The sequence below is a fragment of the Mesoplodon bidens genome, assembly GCF_964165515.1.
Source record: "Mesoplodon bidens genome assembly, contig: HAP1_SCAFFOLD_35, whole genome shotgun sequence".
NCBI lineage: Eukaryota > Metazoa > Chordata > Mammalia > Artiodactyla > Ziphiidae > Mesoplodon > Mesoplodon bidens.
The window spans coordinates 2,483,284-2,507,060 of NW_027672525.1; positions in this window are offsets into that span (position 1 = coordinate 2,483,284).

Sequence of the window (23,777 nt, forward strand, 5' to 3'; positions counted from 1 at the left end):
TCATCACAAGGCCCCATGACACTTCTCATCACAATGCTCCAAGACCCATGTTATCACAATGCTCCATGCCCCTTTTCATCTAAATGATCCATGAACCCTGTCATCACAATGTTCCAAACCCTTGTGATCACAATATTCAATAACTCTTGTCATCAAAATGCCGCATGATGATCGTCATCACAGTTATCCATGGTCTTCTCATCACAATGCTCCATGATATTTGTCATCACAGTGCTCAATACACTTGTCATCAAAATGCTCCCTGACACTTGTTGTATGTATGCTCCTTGAACCCTGTAATGACAAGGCTCCATGCCTTTTTCATCACAATGATCCATGCCTTTTTCATCCCAATGCTCTAAGACCCATGTAATCATAATTCTCCATGCCCTTGTCATCACAAAGCTCAATTAAGCATATCATTAGAAAGCTGCTAGGCATTCTCCTCACAATGCACCATGCCCTTGTCATCACAATGTTCCAAGACCCCTGTAATCACAATGCTCCCTGCCCCTTCTCATCAGTATGCTCCATGAGATTTGTCATCACAAGGCTCCATGGTTTTCTCATGACAATGCTCCAGGACCTTGTCATCACAATGTTTCACGACCTTGTCATGAAAATTATCAATGGCCCTTGTCATCATAATGCTTCAAGCCCTAGTCAACACAATGCTCCATTATATTTGTCATGACAATCCTCCATTATATTTGGCATCACAGTGTTCCCTGTCATTGTCTTCACAATGGACCATGACATATGTCATCACAATGCTCCCTGACACCTTTCTTCAAATACTCCATGACTTTCTCATCACAATGCTCCATGCTCTTGTCATCACAATGCTCCATGACCTTGTCATCACAATGCTCCATGCCCTTGTTATCACAATGCTCCATGACCCCTGTCATCACAATGATCCGTGACTCCAGTCATCACAATGCTTCATGACCTTTGTCATCACAGTGGTCCATGCCCTAGTCATCAACAATCTCTGTGACGTTTTTAACCACAATGCTCCATGAAATTTTCATCACAATGCTCTTTGACCCTTGTCATCACAATGCTCTATGCCTTTCTCAGCACAATGCTCCATGACCCTTGTCATCCCAATGCTCCATGTGCTTGTCAGCACAATGCTCCATGACACATGTCATCACAATGCGCCATGTGCTTGTCATCACAGTGCTCCACAATATTGTCATCACAATGCTCCATACACCTTGTCATCACAATGCTCAATGCACTTCTCTTCAAAATACTCTCTCACCACTCATATCACAATGTTACATCACTATTCATCACAATACTCCCTCACCACTGTCGTCACAATGTTCCGTTACTCCTGTCATCACAATGGTACATGCACTTATCATCACAATGTTCGATGACCCCTGACATCACAATGTTCCATAACCACTGTCATCAAAATGCTCCAAAACCCTTTTCATCAAAATGCTCCATGACCCCTGACATCACAATGTTCCATAACCCCTGTCATCAAAATGTTCCATGACAATTTTCATCAAATTGCTCCATGACCTTATCATCACAATGCTCCCTGCCCTTTTCGTGACAATGAACAACGCCTTTGTCATCAAAATGCTCCATGACTTTTGTCATCACAAAGAACCTTGACCCTTGGCATCACAATGCTCCATGTCATTGTCATCACAATGCTCCATGAATGCTCTCATCACATTGCTCAATGCCCTTGTCATCAAAAAGCTCCATGACACATGTCATCAGAATGCTCCATGGCCTTCTCAACACAGTGCTCCATTACACCTGTCATAAGAATGCTCCATGACCCCTGCCATTACGATGTTCCATGGACTTGTCATCACAAGGCCGCATGACCCTTCTCATCACAATGCTCCAAAACCCATGTTATCAAAATGTTCCATGCCCCTTTTCATCTAAATGATCCATGAACCCTGTCATCACAATGTTGCAAACCCTTGTGATCACAATATTCCATAACTCTTGTCATCACAATGCTCCATGACCTTTGTCATCACAATGCTCAATACACTTGTCATCAAAATGCTCCCTGACACTTGTTGTCTATATGCTCCTTGAACCCTGTCATGACAAGGATCCATGCCTTTTTCATCACAATGATCCATGCCTTTTTCATCACAATGCTCTAAGACCACTGTAATCATAATTCACCATGCCCTTGTCATCACAAAGCTCAATGACACATATCATTAGAATGCTCCTTGGTCTTCACCTCACCATGCTCCATGCCCTTGTCATCCCAATGCTCCATGACCCCTGTATTCACAATGCACCGTGACGCTTGTCATCACAATGCTCCATGACACCTGTCATCACAATGCTCCATGCCTTTGTCAGCAAAATGCTACATGACCTTTTCATTACAATGCTCTATGCACTTGTCATCACAATACTCCAATACTATTTTCATCACAATCCTCCATGAACCATGGGATCACATTGCTTCATGCCCTTGTCTTCAGAATGCTCCATGCTCCTTGAAATCAAAATGATCCATGACATCTCTCATCATAATTCTCCAAACTCTTGTGATCACAGTATTCCATAACACTTGTCTTCACAGTGCTCCTTGCTGCCTGTCATCACAATACTCCATGGCCTTGTCATCACAATGCTCCATGACCTTTGTCATCACAATGCTCCAAACCATTGTCATCACAATGCTCTATTTCCATTGTCATCAGAATCCTCGATGACACTTGGCATCACAATGCTCCATGACATTGTTGTCATTGGGCCATTAAATATGTCATCACAATGCTCCCTGACACTAGTCGTCAAAATGCTCATTGAACCCTGTCACGAAAATGCTCCATGCCTTTTTCAACACAATGCCCCATGCCTTTTTCATCACAATGCCCCATGCCATTTTCATCACAATGCCCGATGCCATTGTCATCAAAACACACCACAAGCTTGTCATCAGAATGCTCCATTACCCTTGTCATCACAATTCCCCATGCACTTGTCAGCACAATGCTCCCTGACCCTTGTCATCACAATGCTCCAATCCATTGTCATCACAATGCTCCATTACCATTTTCATCAGAATCCTCCATTACACTTGGCATCACAATGCTCCATGCCATTGTTGTCATCGGGCCATTACATATGTCATCACAATGCTCCCTGACAACTGCCTTCACAATAATGCATGACCTGGTCATCACAATGATCCATACCCTTGTGATCACAATGCGCCTTTCCAAATATCATCGCTATAATCCATGAAATTATTAGACCAATGCTCCATGCACTTTTCATCTCAATGCTCCATGCCCTTGTTATCACAATGCTTCATGAACCCTGTCATCACAATGCTCCGTGACTGCAGTCATCACAATGCTTCATGACCTTTGTCATCACAATGGTCCATGCCCTCGTCATCAACAGTCTCTGTGTCCTTTTTAACCACAGTGCTCCATGAACTTTTCATCACAATGCTCTTTGACCCTTGTCATCACAATGCTCTATGAATTTCTCAGCACAGTGCTCCATGCCTTTGTCAGAAAAATGCTCCATGACCCTTGTCATCACAGTGTGAAACACGCTTTTCATTACAACGGTCCACAAACTTGTCATCACAGTGCTCCATAAACCTTGTAATCACAATGATTCATGCCCTTTTCATCACAATGCTCCATTACAACTGTAATAACGATGCTCCATGACCCCTGCCATCAAAATGCTCATGGCCTTGTCAACACATGGCTCGATGACACTTCTCATCACAATGCTCCAAACCCTTGTGATCACAGTGTTCCATAACACTTGTCATCACAACGCTCCATGATGCCTGTCATCACAATACTCCATGCCCTTTTCATCACAATGCTCCATGACCTTTGTCATCACAATTCTCAATACACTTGTCATCAAAATGCTCCCTGACACTTGTCGTCACAATGCTCCTTGAACCCTGTCACGAAAAGGCTCCATGCCTTTTTCATCACAATGCCCCATGCCGTTTTCATCACAATGTTCCATGCCATTGTCATCAAAATACTCCACAAGCTTGTCTTCAGAATGCTCCATGACCCTTGTCATCACAATTCTCCATGCACTTATCAGCACAATGCTCCCTGACCCTTGTCACCACAATGCTCCAAGCTATTGTCATCAGAATGCTCCATTACCTTTGTCATCAGATTCCTCCATGACACTTGGCATCACAATGCTCCATGCCATTGTCATCACAATGGGCCAATACATATGTTATCACAATACTCCCTGACAACTGTCTTCACAATACTGCATGACCTGGTCATCACAATGCTCCATGACCTTGTCATCACAATGCGCCATAACAACTGTCATTGCATTAATCCATGAAACATATTAGACCAATGTTCCATGCCCTTGTCATCACAATGTTCCATGCCCTTGTTATCACAATGCTCCATGACCCCTGTCATCACAATGCTCCATGACTCCAGTCATCACAATGCTTCACGACGTTTGCATCACAATGTTCCATTCCCTCGTCATCAACAGTCTCTGTGACCATTTTAACCACCATGCTCCATGAACATTTAATCACAATGCTCTTTGACCCTTGTTATCACAATGCACTATGCCTTTCTCAGCACAATGCTCCATAACCCTTGTCATCACAATGCTCCGTGCGCATGTCAGCACAATGCTCCAAGACACATGTCATCACAATGCACCATGCGCTTGTCATCACAGTCCTCCACAATCTTGTCATCACAATGCTCCATAAAATTTGACATCACGTTGCTCCATGCACTTCTCATCAAAATGCTCTCTCACCACTGATATCACAATGCTACATGCATATATCATTACAATGTTCGATGACCCCTGACATCACAATATTCCATAACAGCTGTCATCAAAATGTTCCATGACACTTTTCATCAAATTGCTCCATGACCCTGTAATCACAATGGTCCCTGCCCTTCTCATCAAAATGCACAACACCCTTGCCATCAGAATGCTCCATGACTTTGTCATCAGAAAGTTCCATGACCCTGGCATCACAGGGCTCCATGTCATTGTCATCACAATGCTCCATGAACACTCTCATCACATTGTTCCATGCCCTTGTCTTCACAAAGCTCCATGACACATGTCATCAGAATGCCTCATGGACTTCTCATCACAAGGCACCATGACCCTTCTCATCACAATGCTCCATGCCCCTTTTAATCTCAATGATCCATGAACCGTGTCATCACTATGCACCATGCCCATCATCATAATGCTTCATGCTATTGTCATCACAATGAAATTAAAATGCTCCATGACCTCTGTCATAACAATGCTCCAAACCCTTGTGATCACAATATAGTATAACACTTGTCATCACAATGTCCCTTGACGCTCGTCATCACAGTTATCCATGGTCTTCTCATGACAATGTTCCATGTCCTTTGTCATCACACTGCTCAATACACTTGTCATCAAAATGCTCCCTGACACTTTTTGTCTGTATGCTCCTTGAACCATCTCTTGACAAGGCTCCATGCCTTTTTCATCACAATGATCCATGCCCTTTTCATCACAATGCTCCAAGACACATGTAATCACAATGTTCCATGCACTTGTCATCACAAAGCTCAATGATGCATGCCATTAGTATGCTCCTTGGTCTTCTCCTCACAATGCTCCATGCCCTTGTCATCACAATGTTGCAAGAGCCCTGTAATCACAGTGTTCCATGCCACTTTTCATCATTATGCTCCATGAGACTTCTCATCTCAAGGCTCCATGGTTTTCTCATCACAGTGCTCCAGGACCTTGTCATCACAATGCTTCACGACATTTTCATGAAAATTTTCAATGGCCCTTGTCATCATAATGCTCCAAGCCCTAGTCATCACAATGTTCCACTATATTTGTCATCACAATCCTCCATTACATTTGGCATCACAATTCTCCATGCCATTGTCATCACAATGGACCATGACATATGTCATCACAATGCTCCCTGACACCTCTCTTCACAGTATTCGATGAACTTCTCATCACAATGCTCCATGCCCTTGTCATCAAAGTGTTCCATGACCCCTGTCATCACAATACTCCATGAACATTTTCAGCCCAATGCTCCATGACCCTCTCATCACAATGCTCCATGACCAATATGATCACATTGCTCCATGACCACTGTCATCACAACACTCCATGACACCTGACAATACAATAATCCTGGACTCTTGTCATCAAAATGCCCGATTACATAGTCATCACAATGCTCCATGAACCCTGTCATCACAATATTCCATGGACATTTTCAGCCCAAAGCTCCATGACCCTTGTACTCACAATGATCCATGCCCTAGTCATCCCAATGCTCCATGACCCCTGTATTCACAATGGTTTGTGACGCTTGTCATCACAGTGCTCCATGACACCTGTCAACACAGTGCTCCATGCCTTTGTCATGAAAATGCTATATGACCTTGTCATTACAGTGCTCTATGTGCTTGTCATCACAATACTCAATTACCATTGTCATTACAATCCTCCATGAACCTTGGGATCACATTGCTTCATGCCCTTGTCATCACAATGCTCCATGCTCCTTGAAATCAAAATGATCCATGACCTCTGTCATCACAATGCTCCAAAATCTTGTGATCACAATGTTCCATAACACTTGTCATAACAACGCTCCATGATGCCTGTCATCACAATACTCCATGCCCTTTTCATCACAATGCTCCATGACCTTTGTCATCACAATTCTCAATACACTTGTCATCACAATGCTCCCTGACACTTGTTGTCAGTATGCTCCTTGAACCCTGTCACGAAAAGTCTTCATGCCTTTTTCATCACAATGCTCCATGCGGTTTTCATCACAATGCTCTCTGCCATTGTCATCAAAATACTCCACAAGCTTGTCATCAGAATGCTCCATGACACTTGTCATCACAATTCTGCATGCACTTGCCAGCACAATGCTCCCTGACCCTTATCATCACAATGCTCCAAGCCATTGTCATCACAATGCTCCATTACCTTTGTCATCAGAATCTTCCTTGACACTTGGCATCACAATGCTCCATGCCATTGTCATCACAATGGGCTATTACATAAGTCATAACAATGCTCCCTGACACATGTCTTCACAATACTTCATGACCTGGTCATCACAATGCTCCATGCCCTTGTCATTACAATGCAGCATTCAAAGTGTCATTGCAATAATCCATTCAACTTGTTAGAACAATGCTCCATGCCTTTGTCTTCACAATGCTCTATGCCCTTGTTATCACAATGCTCCATGACCCCTGTCATCACAATGCTCCGTGGCTCCAGTCATCACAATGCTTCATAACCTTTGTATAGCAAAGGTCCATGCCCTCGTCATCAAAATTCTCTGTGACCATTTTAACCACAATGCTCCATGAACTTTTCATCACAATGCTCTTTGACCCTTGACATCACAATGCCCTATGCCTTTCTCAGCACAATGCTACATGACCGTTGTCATCACTATGCTCCATGCGCTTGTCAGCACCATGCTCCATGACACATGTCTTCACAGTTCACCATTCGCTTGTCATCAGAGTGCTCCACAATCTTGTCATCACAATGCTCAATAAACTTTGTCATCACAATGCTCCATGCACTTCTCATCATAATGCTCTCTCACCCCTGATATCACAATGTTACATCATTTTCATCACAGTATCCCCTCACCCATCTCATCCCAGTGTTCCATGACTTCTGTCATCACTATGCTACATGCAATTATCATCAGAATGTTCGATACCCCTGACATCACAATGTTCCATAACCCCTGTCATCAAAATGCTCCATGACCCTTTGCATCAAAATGCTCCGTGATCCCTGATATCACAATGATCCATGACCCCTGTCATCACAATGCTCCATGCACCTTGAAATCAAAATGATCCATGACCTCTCTCATCACAATGCTCCAAACCCTTGAGATCACAATGTTCCATAACACTTGTCATCACAACGCTCCATGACGCCTTTCATCACAATACTCCATGCCCTTTTCATCGCAATTCTCCATGACCTTTGTCATCACAATTCTCAATACACTTGTCATCACAATGATCCCTGACACTTTTCGTCAGAATGTACCTTGAACCCTGTCACGAAAAGGCTCCATGCCTATTCCATCACAATGCCGCATGCCATTTTAATCACAATGCTCCATGCCATTGTCATCAAAATACTCCACAAGCTTGTCATCAGAATGTTTCATGACATTTGTCATCAGAATTCTCCATGCACTTGTCCGCACAATGCTCCCTAACCATTGTCATCACAATGCTCCAAGGCATTGTAATCACAATGCTCCATTACCTTTTTTATCAGAATCCTCCATGACACTTGGCATCACAATGCTCCATGCCATTGTCATCACAATGGGCCTTTACATATGTCATCACAATGCTCCCTGACACCTGTCTTCACAATACTGCATGACTTGGTCATCTCAATGCTCCATGCCCTTGTCATCACAATGCACCATTCCAACAGTCATCACAATAATCCATGAAACTTATTAGACCAATGCTCCATGCCCTTGTCATCACAATGTTCCATGCCCTTATTATCACAATGCTCCATGACCCCTGTCATCACAATACTCCGTAACTTCAGTCATCACAAAGCTTCATGACCACTGTTATCACAATGGTCCATGCCCTCGTCATCAACAGTCTCTGTGACCATTTTAACCACAATGCTCCATGAACTTTTCATCACAATGCTCTTTGACCCTTGTCATCCCAATGCTCTATGCCTTTCTCTGCACAATGCTCCATGACCCTTGTCATCACAATGCTCCATGAGGTTGTCAGCACATTGCTCCGTGACACATGTGATCACAATGCGCCATGCACTTGTCATCACAGTGCTCCACAACCTTGTCATCACAATGCTCCATAACCATTGTCTTCACAATGCTCCATGCATTTATCTTCAAAATGCTCTCTCACCACTGATATGACAATGTTACATCACTATTCATCACAATACTCCCTCCCCCGTCATCCCAATGCTCCATGACTCCTGTCATCACAATTCTACATGCACTTATCATCACAATGTTCGATGACCACTCACATCACAATGTTCCTTAACCCCTGTCATCAAAATTCTCCATGACCATTTTCATCAAAATGCTCCATGACCGCTGACATCACAGTGTTCCAAAACCCTTGTCATCAAAATATTCTATAACCCTTTTCATCAAATTGCTCCATGACGCTCTCATCACAATGCTCCCAGCCCTTCTCATCACATTGCCAACGCACTTGTCATCAAAGTGCTCCATGACATTTGTCATCACAAAGATCCATAACGCTTGGCATCACAATGCTCCATGTCAATGTTATCACAGTGCTCCATGAACACTCTCATCACATTGCTCCATGCTGATGTCATCACAAAGCTCCATGACGCATGACATCAGAATACTCCATGGCCTTCTCATCACAGTGCTCCATGCAGTTGCCATTACAATGCTCCATTATCCCTGTCATAAAAATGCTCCATGAACCCTGCCATTATGATGTTCCATGGCCTTGTCTTCACAATGCTCCAAGAGCCCTGTAATCACAATGCTCCATGTCCCTTTTCATTTCAATGATCCATGAACCCTGTCATCACAATGCACCATGCCCATCATCATAATGCTTCATGCTATTGTCATCACAATGAAATCAAAATGCTCCATGACCTCTGTCATAACAATGCTCCAAACCCTTGTGATCGCAATATTCCATAACACTTGTCATCACAATGCACCATGACACTCGTCATCACAATTATCCATGGACTTCTCATCACAATGCTCCATGAACATTGTCATCACAATGCTCAATACACTTGTCATCAAAATGCTCCCTGACTGTTGTTGTCTGTATGCTCCTTGAACCCTGTCATGAAAAGGCTCCATGCCTTTTTCATCACAATGATCCATGCCCTTTTCATCACAATGCCCCAAGACCCCTGTAATCACAATGCTTCATGCCTTTGTCATCAGAAAGCTCAATGACGCATGTCATCAGAATGCTCCTTTGCCTTCTCCTAACATTGCCCCATGCCCTTGTCATCACAATGTTCCAAGACCCCTGTAATCACAATGTTCCATGCACCTTGTCATCAGTATGCTCCATGAGACTTGTCATCACAAGGCTCCATGGTTTTCTCATCGCAGTGCTCCAGGACCTTGTCATCACAATGCTTCACGACCTTGTCATGAAAATTCTCAATGGCCCTTGTCATCATAATGCTCCAAGCCCTAGTCATTACAATGCTCCATTATATTTGTCATCACAATCCTCCATTACATTTGGCATCACAATGCTCAATGCCATTGTCATCGCAATGGACCATGACATATATCATCACAATGCTCCCTAACACCTGTCTTCACAATACTCCATGACCTTCTCATCACAATGCTCCATGCGCTTGTCATCACAATGCACCATGCCCACTGTCATCACAATAATCTATGAAACTTGTCAGAACAATGCTCCATGCCCCTGTCATCACAATGCTCCATGCTCTTGTCATCACAAAGCTCCATGACGCATGTCATCAGAATATTCCATGGCCTTCTCAACACAATGCTCCATGCTCTTGTCATGACAATGCTCCAAGAACCCTGTAATCACAATGCTCCATGCCCCTTTTCATCTCAATGCTCCATGAACCCTGTCATCACAATGCACCATGCCCATCATCATAATGCTTCAGGCTGTTGTCATCACAATGAAATCAAAATGCTCAATGTCTTCTGTCATCACAATGCTCAATACACTTGTCATCACCATGTTCCCTGACACTTGTTGTCTGTATGCTCCTTGAACTCTGTCATGGAAAGGCTCCATGCCTTTTTCATCACAATGATCCATGCCCTTTTCATCACAATGCTCCAAGACACTTGTAATCACAATGCTCCATCCCTTTGTCATCACAAAGCTCAATGACGCATGTCATTAGAATGCTCCTTGACCTTCTCCTCACAATGCTCCATGCCATTGTCATCACAATGTTCCAAGACCCCAGTAATCAAAATGGACCATGCCCCTTTTCATTAGTATGCTCCGTGAGATTTGTCACCACAAGGCTCCATGGTTTTCTCAACACAATGCTCCAGGACCTTGTCATCACAAGGCTCCATGACTTTTTCATCACAATGATCCATGCCCTTTTCATCACAAGGCACCATGACGCTTCTCATCACAATGTTCCAAGACCCCTGTAAACACAATGCACCATTTCCTTGTCATCACAAAACTCCATGACATATGCCATCAGAATGTTCCATGGCCTTCTCATCAAAATGCTCCATGCCCTTGTCGTCACAATGTTCCATTAACCCTGTCATAACAATGCTCCCTGACCCCTGCCTTCACAATGCTCCCTGGCCTTCTCATCACAATGCACATTGCACTTTTCATCAAAATGCTCCTTGATCTTTGTCATCACAAAGATCCATGACCGTCGGCATCACAATGCTCCATGTCATTGTCATCACAATGCTACATGAACGCTCTCATCACATTGCTCCATGATCTTGTCATCACAGATTTCTATGACACATGTCATCAGAATGCTCCATGGCCTTCTCATCACAATGCTCCATGTCCTTGCCATCACAATGCTCCATTACACCTGTCATAACAATGCTCCATGACCCCTGCCATAACGATGTTCCATGGCCTTGTCATCACAAGGCTCCATGGCCCATCTCATCACAATGCTCCAAGAACCCTGTAATCACAGAGCTCCATGCCCCATTTCATCTCATTGATCCATGAAACCTGTCATCACAATGCACCATGCCCATCATCATAATGCTTCATGCTATTGTCATCACAATGAAATCAGAATGGTCCATGTCCTCTGTCATAACAATGCTCCAAACCCTTGCTATCACAATATTCCATAACACTTTTCATCGCAGTGCCCCATGAGGCTCGTCATCACAATTATCCTTGGTCTTCTCATCACAATGCTCCATATATTTGTCATCACAATGCTCAATACACTTGTCATCAAAATGCTCCCTAACACTTGCTGTCTGTATGCTCCTTGAACCCTGTCATGACAAGCCTCCATGCCTTTTTCATCACAATGAGCCATGCCCGTTTCATCACAATGCTCCAAGACCTTTAATCACAATGCCTCATGCTCCTGTCATCACAAAGCTCCATGACAAATGTCATCAGTATGTTCCATGGCCTTCTCATCAAAATGCTCCATGCCCTTGTCATCACAATGCTCCAAGACCCCTGTAATCACAATGCTCCATGCCCCTATTCATCTCAATGTTCCATGAACCCTGTCATCACAATGCATCATACCCACTATCATAATGCTTCAGGCTATTGTCAGCACAATGAAATCAAAATTCTCAAATACTTCTGTCATCAGAATGCTCCATGATCCCTGTTATCACAATACTCCATGAACAAATTCAACTCAATGCTCCATGACACTTGTCATCACAATGATCCATGCCCTTGTCATCCCAATGCTCCATGACCCCTGTATTCACAATGCTCCGTGACGGTTGTCATCACAGTGCTCCTTGACACCTGTCATCACAATGCTCCATGCCTTTGTCAGCAAAATGCTACATGACCTTTTCATTACAATGCTCTATGCGCTTGTCATCAAAATACTCCATTACCATTGTCATCACAATCCTCCATGAACCTTGGGATCACATTGCTTCATGTCCTTGTCATCACAATGCTCCATGCTCTTTGAAATCAAAATGATCCATGACCTCTCTCATCACAATGCTCCAAACCCTTGTGATAACAATGTTCCATAACACTTGTCATCACAACGCTCCATGATGCCTGTCATCACAGTACTCCATGCCCTTTTCATCACAATGCTCCATGACCTTTGTCATCACAATTCTCAATACACATGTCATCACAATGCTCCCTGAAACTTGTCGTCAGAATGCTCCTTGAACACTGTCACGAAAATGCTCCATGCCTTTTTCATCACAATGCCCCATGCAGTTTTCATCACAATGCTCTATGCCATTGTCATCAAAATACTCCACAATCTTGTCATCACACTCCTCCATGACCCTTGTTATCACAATTCTACATGCACTTGTCAGCACAATGCTCCATGATCCTTGTCATCACAATGCTCCAAGCCATTGTCATCACAATGCTCCATTACATTTGTCATCAGAATCCTCCATGACACTTGGCATCACAATGCTCCATGCCATTGTCATCACAATGGGCCATTACATAATTCATTTCAATGCTCCCTGACAACTGTTTTCACAATACTGCATGACCTGGTCATCACAATTCTCCATGCCCTTGTCATCACAATGCGCCAATCCAAGTGTCATCACAATAATCCATGAAACTTCTTAGACCAATGCTCCATGCCCTTGTCATCACAATGCTTCATGGCCTTGTTATCACAATGCTCTATGACCCCTGTAATCACAATGCTCCGTGAGTCCAGTCATCACAATGTTTAATGAACTTTTTCATCACAATGTTCCATGCCCTCGTCGTCAACAGTCTCTGTGACTATTTAACCACAATGCTCTATGAACTTTTCATCACAATGCTCTTTGAACTTTGTCATCACAATGCTCTATGCCTTTCTCAGAACAATGCTCCATGACCCTTGTCATCACAATGCTATATGTTCTTGTCAGGACAGTGCTCCGTGACACATGTTATCACAATGCTCCATAAACATTGTCATCACAACGTTCCATGCACTTCTCATCAAAATGCTCTCTCACCACTGATATCACAATGTCACATCACTATTCGTCACAATACTCCCGCACCCGTCATCACAATGTTCCATGACTCCTGTCATCACAATGCTACATGCACTTATCATCACAATGTTCGATGACCCCTGACATCACAATGTTCCATAAACCCTATCATCAAGATGCTCCATGACACTTTTCATCAAATTGCTCCATGACCCTGTCATCACAATGCTCCCTGCCCTTCTCATCACAATGCAAAACACCCTTGTCATCAAGATGCTCCATGACACTTGCCATCACAGTGCTCTATGTCATTGTCATCACAATGCTCTATGAACGCTCTCCTCACGTTGCTCCATGCCCTTGTCATCACAAAGCTACATGACACATGTAATCAGTATGCACCATGGTTTTCTCATCACAATGTTCCATTCCCTTGCCATCACAATGCTCCATTACACCTGTCATAACAATGTTCCATGATCCCTGCCATCACGTTGTTCCATGGCCTTGTAATCTCAAGGCTCCATTACCCTTCTCCTCACAATGCTCCAATAACCCTGTAATCACAATCCTCCATGCCCATTTTCATCTCAATGGCCCATGAAACCTGTCATCACAATGCACCATGCACATCATCATAATGATTCGTAATATTGTCATCACAATGAAATCAAAATGCTCCATGACCTCTGTAATAACAATGCTCCAAACCCTTGTGATCACAATATTCCCTTACACTTGTCATCATAGTGCCCCATTACGCTCATCATCAAAATTATCCATGCCTTTCTCATCGAAATGCTCCATTACCCCTCTCTTAAAAATGCTCCATGACCCCTGCCATCACAGTGTTCCACGGCCTTTTCATCACAAGGCTCCATGACACTTCTCATCACGATGCTCAAAGACACCTGTCATCACAATGCTCCATGCCTTTGTCAGCAAATGCTACATGACATTGTCATTACTATGCTCTTTGCGCTTGTCATCACAGTACTCCATTACCATTGTCATCACAATCCTCCATGAACACTGGGATCTCATTGCTTCATGTCCTTGTCATCACAATGCTCCATGTTCCTTGAAATCAAAATGATCCATGACCTCTGTCATCACAATGCTCCAAACACTTGTGATTACAATGTTCCACAACACTTGTCATCACAATGCTCCATGATGCCTGTCATCACAATATTCCATGCCCTTGTCATCACAATGCTCCCTGACACTTGTCGTCAGAATGCTCCTTGAAACCTATCACGAAAAGGCTCCATGCCTTTTACATCACAATGTCCCATGCCGTTTTCATCACAATGCTCAATGCCATTGTCATCACTATAATTCACAAGCTTGTCATCAGAATGCTCCATGACCCTTGTCATCACAATTCTCCATGCACTTGTCAGCACAATGCTCCCTGACCCTTGTCATCACAATGCACCAAGCCATTGTCATCACAATGCTCCATTACCTTTGTCATCAGAATCCCCCATGACACTTGGCATCACAATGCTCCATGCCATTGTCATCACAATGGGCCATTACAAATGTCATCACAATGCTCACTGACACCTGTCTTCACAATAGTGCATGACCTGGTCATCACAATGCTCCATGCCCTTGTGATCACAATGCGCCATTCCAACTGTCATCGCAATAATCCATGAAACTTATGAGAATACTCCATGGCCTTGTCATCACAATGCTACATGCGTAGTTATCACAATGCTCCATGACCCCTGTCATCACAATGCTCCGTGACTCCAGTCATCACAATGCTTCATGACTTTTCTCATCACAATGGTCCATGCCCTCATCATCAACAGTCTCTGTGACCATTTTAACAACAATGCTCCATGAAGTTTTCATCATTATGCTCCTTGAACCTTGTCATCACAATGCTCTATGCCTTTCTCAGCACAGTGCTCCATGACCCTTTTCATCACAATGCTCCATGCCCTTGTCATCACAATGCTCCAAGACCCCTGTAATTACAATGCTCCATGCCCCTTTTCATCTCAATGTTCCAAGAACCCTGTCATCACAATGCACCATGCCCATCATCATAATGCTTCATACTATTGTCATCACAATGCAATCAAAATGCTCCATGACCTCTGTCATCATAATGCTCCAAACCCTTGTGATCACAATCTTTCATAACACTTATCATCACATCAGCCCCTGACGCTCATCATCAAAAATATCCATGGTCTTCTCATCACAATGCTCCATGAAATTTGTCATCACAATGCTCAGTACTCTTGTCATCACAATACTCCGTGACCCTTGTTGTCTGTGTGCTCCTTGAACAGTCATGACAAGGCTCCATGCCTTTTTCATCACAATGATCCATGCCCTTTTCATCACAATGCTCCATGACCCGTTTAATCAAAATGCTCCATGTCCTTGTCAACAGAAAGCTCCATGACGCATGTCAGCAGTGTGCTCCATTGAATTTTCCTCACAATGCTCCAAGCCCTTGTTATCACAATGCTCCAAGAGCCCTGTAATCACAATGCTCCATGCCCCTTTTCATCAGAATGCTGCATGAGACTTGTCATCGCAAGTCTCCATGTTCTTCTCATCACAATGCTCCAGGACCTTGTCATCACTATGCTCCATTCCCTTGTCATCACAATGCTCCATGACCCCTGCCTTCACAATACTCCATGAACATTTTCAGCCCAATGCTCTAGGACCTTCTCATCACAATGCTCAATGACCAATATCATCACAATGCTCCATGACCACTGTCATCACAAAACTCCATGACACCTGACAACACAATGATCCGAGACTCTTGTCATCACAATGCTCCATTCCCTAGTCATCACAATGCTCCATTACCCCTCTCATCACAATACTCCTTGAACATTTTCAGCCCAATGCTCCATGACCCTTGTCATCACAATGATCCATGCCCTTGTCATCTCAATGATCCATGACCCCTGTATTCACAATGCTCCATGACGCTTGTCATCACAGTGCTCCATGACACGTGTCATCACAATGCTCCATGGCTTTGTCAGCAAAATGCTAAATGACCTTGTCATTACAATGCTCAATGTGCTTGTCATCACAATACTCCATTACCATTGTCATCACAATCCTCCATGAACCCTGGGATCACATTGCGGCATGTCCTAGTCATAACAATGCTCCATGCTCCTTGAAGTAAAAATGATCCATGACCTCTGTCATCACAATGCTCCAAACACTTGTGATCACAATGTTCCATAACACTTGTCATCACAACGCTCCATGATGCCTGTCATCACAATACTCCATGCCCTTTTCATCACAATGCTCCATGACCTTTGTCATCACAATTCTCAATACACTTGTCATCACAATGATTCCTGACACTTGTTGTCAGAATGCTCCTTGAACCCTGACACGAAAAGGCTCCATGCCATTTTCATCATAATGCCCCATGCCATTTTCATCACAGTAATCCATGCCTTTGTCATCAAAATACTCCTCAAGCTTGTTATCCAAATGCTTCATGACCCGTGTCTTCACAATTATCCATGCACTTGCCAGGACAATGCTCCCAGACACTTGTCATCACAATGCTCCAAGCCATTGTCATCACAATGTTCCATTACCTTTGTCATCAGAATCCTGCATGACACTAGGCATCCCAATGCTCCATGCCATTGTCATCACAATGGACCATTACATATGTCATCACAATGCTCACTGACACCTGTCTTCACAATAATGCATGACCAGGTCATCACAATGCTCCATGCCCTGGTCATCACAATGTGCCATTCAAACTGTCATCGCAATAATCCATGAAACTTATTAGACCAATGCTCCATGCCCTTGTCATCACAATGCTCCATGACCCCTATCATCACAATGCTCCGTGACTCCAGTCATCACAATGGTTCAGGACGTTTGTCATCACAATGGTGTATGCCCTCGTCATCAACAGTCTCTGTGACCTTTTTAACCACAAAGCTCCATGAACTTTTCATCACAATGTTCTTTGACCGTTGTCATCACAATGCTCTGTGCTTTTCTAAGCACAATGCTCCAACACCCTTGTCATCACAATCCTACATGTGCTAGTTAGGAAAATGCTCCAAGACAAATTTCATCAAAATGCTCCATGCGCTTGTCATCACATTGCTACACAATCTTGTCATCACAATGCTCCATAAACCTTGTCATCACAATGCTCCATGCACTTCTCAACAAAATGCTCTCTCACCACTGATATCACAATGTTACATCACTATTCGTCACAATGCTCCCTCACCCCTGTCATCACAATGTTCCATGACTCCTATCATCACAATGCTCCATGCCCCTTTTCATCAGTATACTCCATGAGATTTGTCATCACAAGGCTCCATGGTTTTCTCATCACAATGCTCCAGGACATTGTCATCACAATGCTTCACGACCTTGTCCTGAAAATTCTCAATGGCCCTAGTCATGATAATGCTCCAAGCCCTAGTCATCACAATGCTTCATTATATTTGTCATCACAATCCTCCATTATATTTGGCATCACAATGCTCCCTGCCATTTTCATCGCAATGGATCATGACATATATCATCACAATGCTCCCTGATACCTGTCTTTACAATACTCCATGAACTTCTCGTCACCACGGTCCATACCCTTGTCATCACAATGTACCATGTCCACTGTCATCACAATAATCTATGAAACTTGTCAGACCAATGCTCCATGCCCCTCACATCACAGTGCTCCAAGCCCTTGTCATCACAGTGCTCCATGACCCCTGTCATCAGTTTGCTCCGTGACTCCAGTCATCACAGTGCTTCATAATATTTGTCATCACAATGGTCCATGCCTGCAACATCACAAGGCTCTGTGACCTTTGTAACCACAATGCTCCATGAAATTTTCATCACAATGCTCCGTGTCCCTTGTCATAACAATGCTCCATGCCTTTCCCAGAAAAACGCTCCATGACCCTTGTCATCACAATGTGCCACGCACTTTTCATCACAACGGTCCACAAATTTTTCATCGCAGTGCTCCATAAACTTTGGAATCACAATGCTCCATACCCTTCTCATCACAATGCTCCATTACCCCTTTCATAACAATGCTCTATGAACACTGCCATCACAATGTTCCAGGGCCTTGTCATCACAAGGCTTCATGACACATGTCATCACAATGCTCCAAGACCCCTGTAATCACAATGCTCCATGCCCTTGTCTTCACAAAGCTCCATGACACATGTCATCAGAATGTTCCATGCCCTTCTCATCACAATGCTCCATTACCCCTGTCATCACAATGCTCCATGACACCTGCCATCACAATGTTCCACGGCCTTGTCATCACAAGGCTCCCTGACACTTGTCATCACAATGTTCCAAGACACATGTCATCACAATGCTCCATGCCTTTGTCAGCAAAATGCTACATGACCTTGTCATTACTATGCTCTTTGCACTTGTCATCACAATACTCCATTACCATTTTCATCAAAATCCTCCATGAATCTTGGGGTCACATTGCGTCATGCCCTTGTCATCACAATGCTCCATGCTCCTTGAAATCAAAATGATCCATGACCTCTGTCATCACAATGCTCCAAACCCTTGTGATCACAGTGTTCCATAACTCTTGTCATCACAACGCTCCATGATGCCTGTCATCACAATACTCCATGCTCTTTTCATCACAATGCTCCATGACCTTCGTCATCACAATTCTCAATACACTTGTCATCGCAATGCTCCCTTACACTTGTCTTCAGAATGCTCCTTAAACCCTGTCACGAAAAGGCTCCATGCCTTTTTCATCACAATGCCCCATGCCATTTTCATCAAAATGCTCCATGCCATTGTCATCAAAATACTCCATAAGGTTGTCATCAGAATGCTCCTTGACCTTTGCCATCACAATTCTCCATGCACTTGTCAGGAAAATGCTCCCTGACCATTGTCGCCACAATGTCCCAAGCCATTGTCATCACAATGCTCCATTAGATTTGTCATCAGAATCCTCCATGACACTTGGCATCACAATGCTCCATGCCATTGTCATCACATTGGGCCATTACAAATGTCATTGCAATGCTCCCTGACACCTGTCTTCACAATACTGCATGACCTGGTCATCACAATGCTCCATGCCCTTGTGATCACCATGCGCCATTCCAACTGTCATCACAATAATCCATGAAACTTATTAGAATGCTACATGCCCTTGTCATCAGAATGCTACATGCCCTAGTTATCACAATGCACCATGACCCCTGTCATCACAATGCTCAGTGACTCCAGTCATCACAATGCTTCATGAATTTTGTCATCACAATGGTCCATGCCCTCATCATCAACAGTCTCCGTGATCTATTTGACAACAATGCTCCATGAAATTTTCATCATAATGCTCTTTGACCCTTGTCATCACAATGCTCTATGCCTTTCTCAGCACTGTGCTCCATGATCCTTTTCATCACAGTGCTCCATGTGCTTGTCAGCCCAATGCTCCGCGACACATATCATCACAATGCACCATGCGATTGTCATCACAGTGTTCCACAATCTTGTCATCAGAATGCTCTATAAAACTTGTGATCACAATGTTCCATGCACTTCTCATCAAAATGCTCTCTCAGCACAGATATCACAATGCTACATCAATGTTCGTCACAATACTCCCTCACCCCTGTCATCACAGTGTTCCATGTCTCCTGTCATCACAATGCTACATGCATTATCATCACAATGATCGATGACACCTGACATCAAAATGTTCCACAACCCGTCATCAAAATGCTCCATGACCCGTTTCATCAAAATGCTCCATGACCCCTGACATCACAATGTTCTATAACACCTGTCATCAAAATGTTCCATGACACTTTTCATCAAATTGCTCCATAAACGTGTCATCAAAATGATCCCTGCTCTTCTCATCACAATGCACAACGCCCTTGTCATCAAAATGTTCCATTACCTTTGTCATCACAAAGATCCATGACACTTGGCATCACAGAGCTCCATGTCATTGTCATCACGATGCTCCATGAAAGCTCTCATCACATTACTCCATGCTCTTTTCATCACAATGCTCCATGACACATGTCATTAGAATGCTCCATGGACTTGTCTTCACAAGGCTCCAAGACCCCTGTAATCACAATGCTCCATGCCCCTTTTCATCTCAATGATCCATGAACCCTGTCATCACAATGCACCATGCCCATCATCATAATGCTTCATGCTATTGTCATCACAATGAAATCAAAATGCATCATGAACTCTGTCATAAGAATGCTCCAAACACTTGTGATCACAATATTCCATAACACTTGTCATCACAATGCCCCATGACGCTCGTCATCACAATTATCCATGGTCTTCTGATCACAATGCTCCATGACCTTTGTCATCACAATGCTCAATACACTTGTCATCAAAATGCTCCCCGACACTTGTTATATGTATGCTCCTTGAAACCTTTCATGACAAGGCTCCATGCCTTTTTCATCCCAATGATCCATGCCCTTTTCATCACAATGCTCCAAGACCCCTGTAATCACAATGGTCCATGCCCCATTCCATCAGTATGTTCCATGAGATTTGTCATCACAAGCCTCCATGGTTTTCTTATCACAATGCTCCAGGACCTTGTCATCACAATGCTTCAAGACTTGTCATGAAAATTCTCAATGGCCCTTGTCATCATAATGCTCCAAGCCCTAGTCATCACAATGCTCCATTATAATTGTCATCACAATCCTCCATTACATTTGGCATCACAATGCTCCCTGCCATTGTCATCGCAATGGACCATGACCTATGTCATCACAAAGCTCCCTGACACCTGTCTTTACAATACTCCATGACCTTCTCATCACAATGTTCCTTGCCCTTGTCATCACAATGCTGCATGACCATTGTCATCACAATAATCTATGAAACATTTCAGAGCAATGTTTCATGCCCTTGTCATCACAATGCTCCAGGGACCCTGTCATCACAATGCTCCAGGGACCCTGTCATCACAATGCTCCATGACACAAGTCGTAACAAAGCTTCATAACGTTTGTCATCACAATGGTCCATGCCCGCGTCATCACAATGCTCTGTGACATTTGTAACCACAATGCTCCATGAACTATTCATCACAGTTCTCTGTGACCCTTGTCATCACAATGCTCCATGTCTTTGTCAGAACAATGCCCCATGACCCTTGTCATCACAATGTGCCAAACGATTTTCATCACAACGTTCGACAACCTTGTCATTGCAATGCTCCAAAAACCCTGTAATCACAATGCTCCATTCACTTCTCATCAAAATGTTCTCTCACCAGAGATATCACAGTGTTCCATCACTAGTCATCAGAATACTCCCTCATGCCTGTAAACACAATGTGCCATGACTCCTGTCATCACAGTGCTCTATCCCTTTATCATCACAATGTTCCATGACCCTTGACATCACAATATCCCATAACTCCTGTCATCAAAATGCTCCATGACCATATTCATCCCAAAGCTCCATGACCCCTGATATCACAATGTTCTATAACCCCAGTCATCAAAATAGTCCATTACACTTTTCATCAAATTGCTGCATGACCCTGTCATCAAAATGCTCCCTGCCTTTCTCATCACAATGCACCACGCCCTTGTCATATAAATGTTCCATGACCTTTGTCATCACAAAGCTCCATGATACTTGGCATCACAATGCTCCATGTCATTGCCATCACAATTCTCCATGAACCTTCTCATCACATTTCTCCATGCCTTTGTCATCACAAAGCTCCATGACACTTGTCATCACAATGCTCGATGCCCTTCTCATCACAATGCTCCATGCCCTTTCCATCACAATGCTCCATTACCCCTGTCATGACAATGCTCCATGACCCCTGCCATCACGATGTTCCATGGCCTTGTCATCACAAGGCTCCATGACCCTTCTCATTACAATGCTCCATTACTTCTGTCATAACAATGCTCCATGACCCCTGCCATCACAATGTTTCACGGCCTTGTCATCACAAGACTCCATGACCCTTGCCATCACAATGATCCAAGAGCCTGGTAATCACAATGCTCCATGCCCTTGGCATCACAAAGCTCCATGACGCAAGTCATCAGAATGTTCCATGCCCTTTTCATCACAATGCTCCATGCCCTTGTCATCACAATGCTCCAAGACCCCTGTAATTACAATGCTCCGTGCACCTTTTCATCTCAATGCTCCATGAACCCTGTCATCACAATGCACCTTGCCCATCATCTTAATGCTTCATGCTATTGTCATCACAATGAAATCAAAATGCTCCATGTCCTCTGTCATCATAATGCTCCAAACCCTTGTGATCACAATGTTCCATAACACTTATCATCACATCACCCCCTGACGCTCATCATCATAAATATCCATGGTCTTCTCATCACAATGCTCCATGAAATTTGTCATCACAATGCTCAAAACAATTGTCATCACAATGCTCCCTGACACTTGTTGTCTGTATGCTGCTTGAACCCTGTCATGAAAAGGTTCCATGCGTTTTTCATCACAATGATACATGCCCTTTTCATCACAATGCTCCAAGACCCCTTTAATCAAAATGCTCCATGCCCTTGTCATCACAAAGCACCATGACGCATGTCAGCAGAGTGCTCCATGGCATTTTCCTCACAATGCTCCAAGCCCTTTTTATCACAATGCTCCAAGAGCCCTGTAATCACAATGCTCCATGCACCTTTTCATCAGAATGCTCCTTGAGAATTCTCATCACAAATCTCTATGTTCTTCTCATCACAATGCTCCAGGACCTTGTCATCACTATGCTCCATTCCCTTGTCATCACAATGCTCCATGACACATGCCTTCACAATACTCCATGAACATTTTCAGCCCAATGCTCCATGACCTTCTCATCAAAATGCTCAATGACCAATATCATCACAATGCTCCATGACCACTGTCATCACAAAACTCCATGACACCAGACAACACAATGATCCGAGAC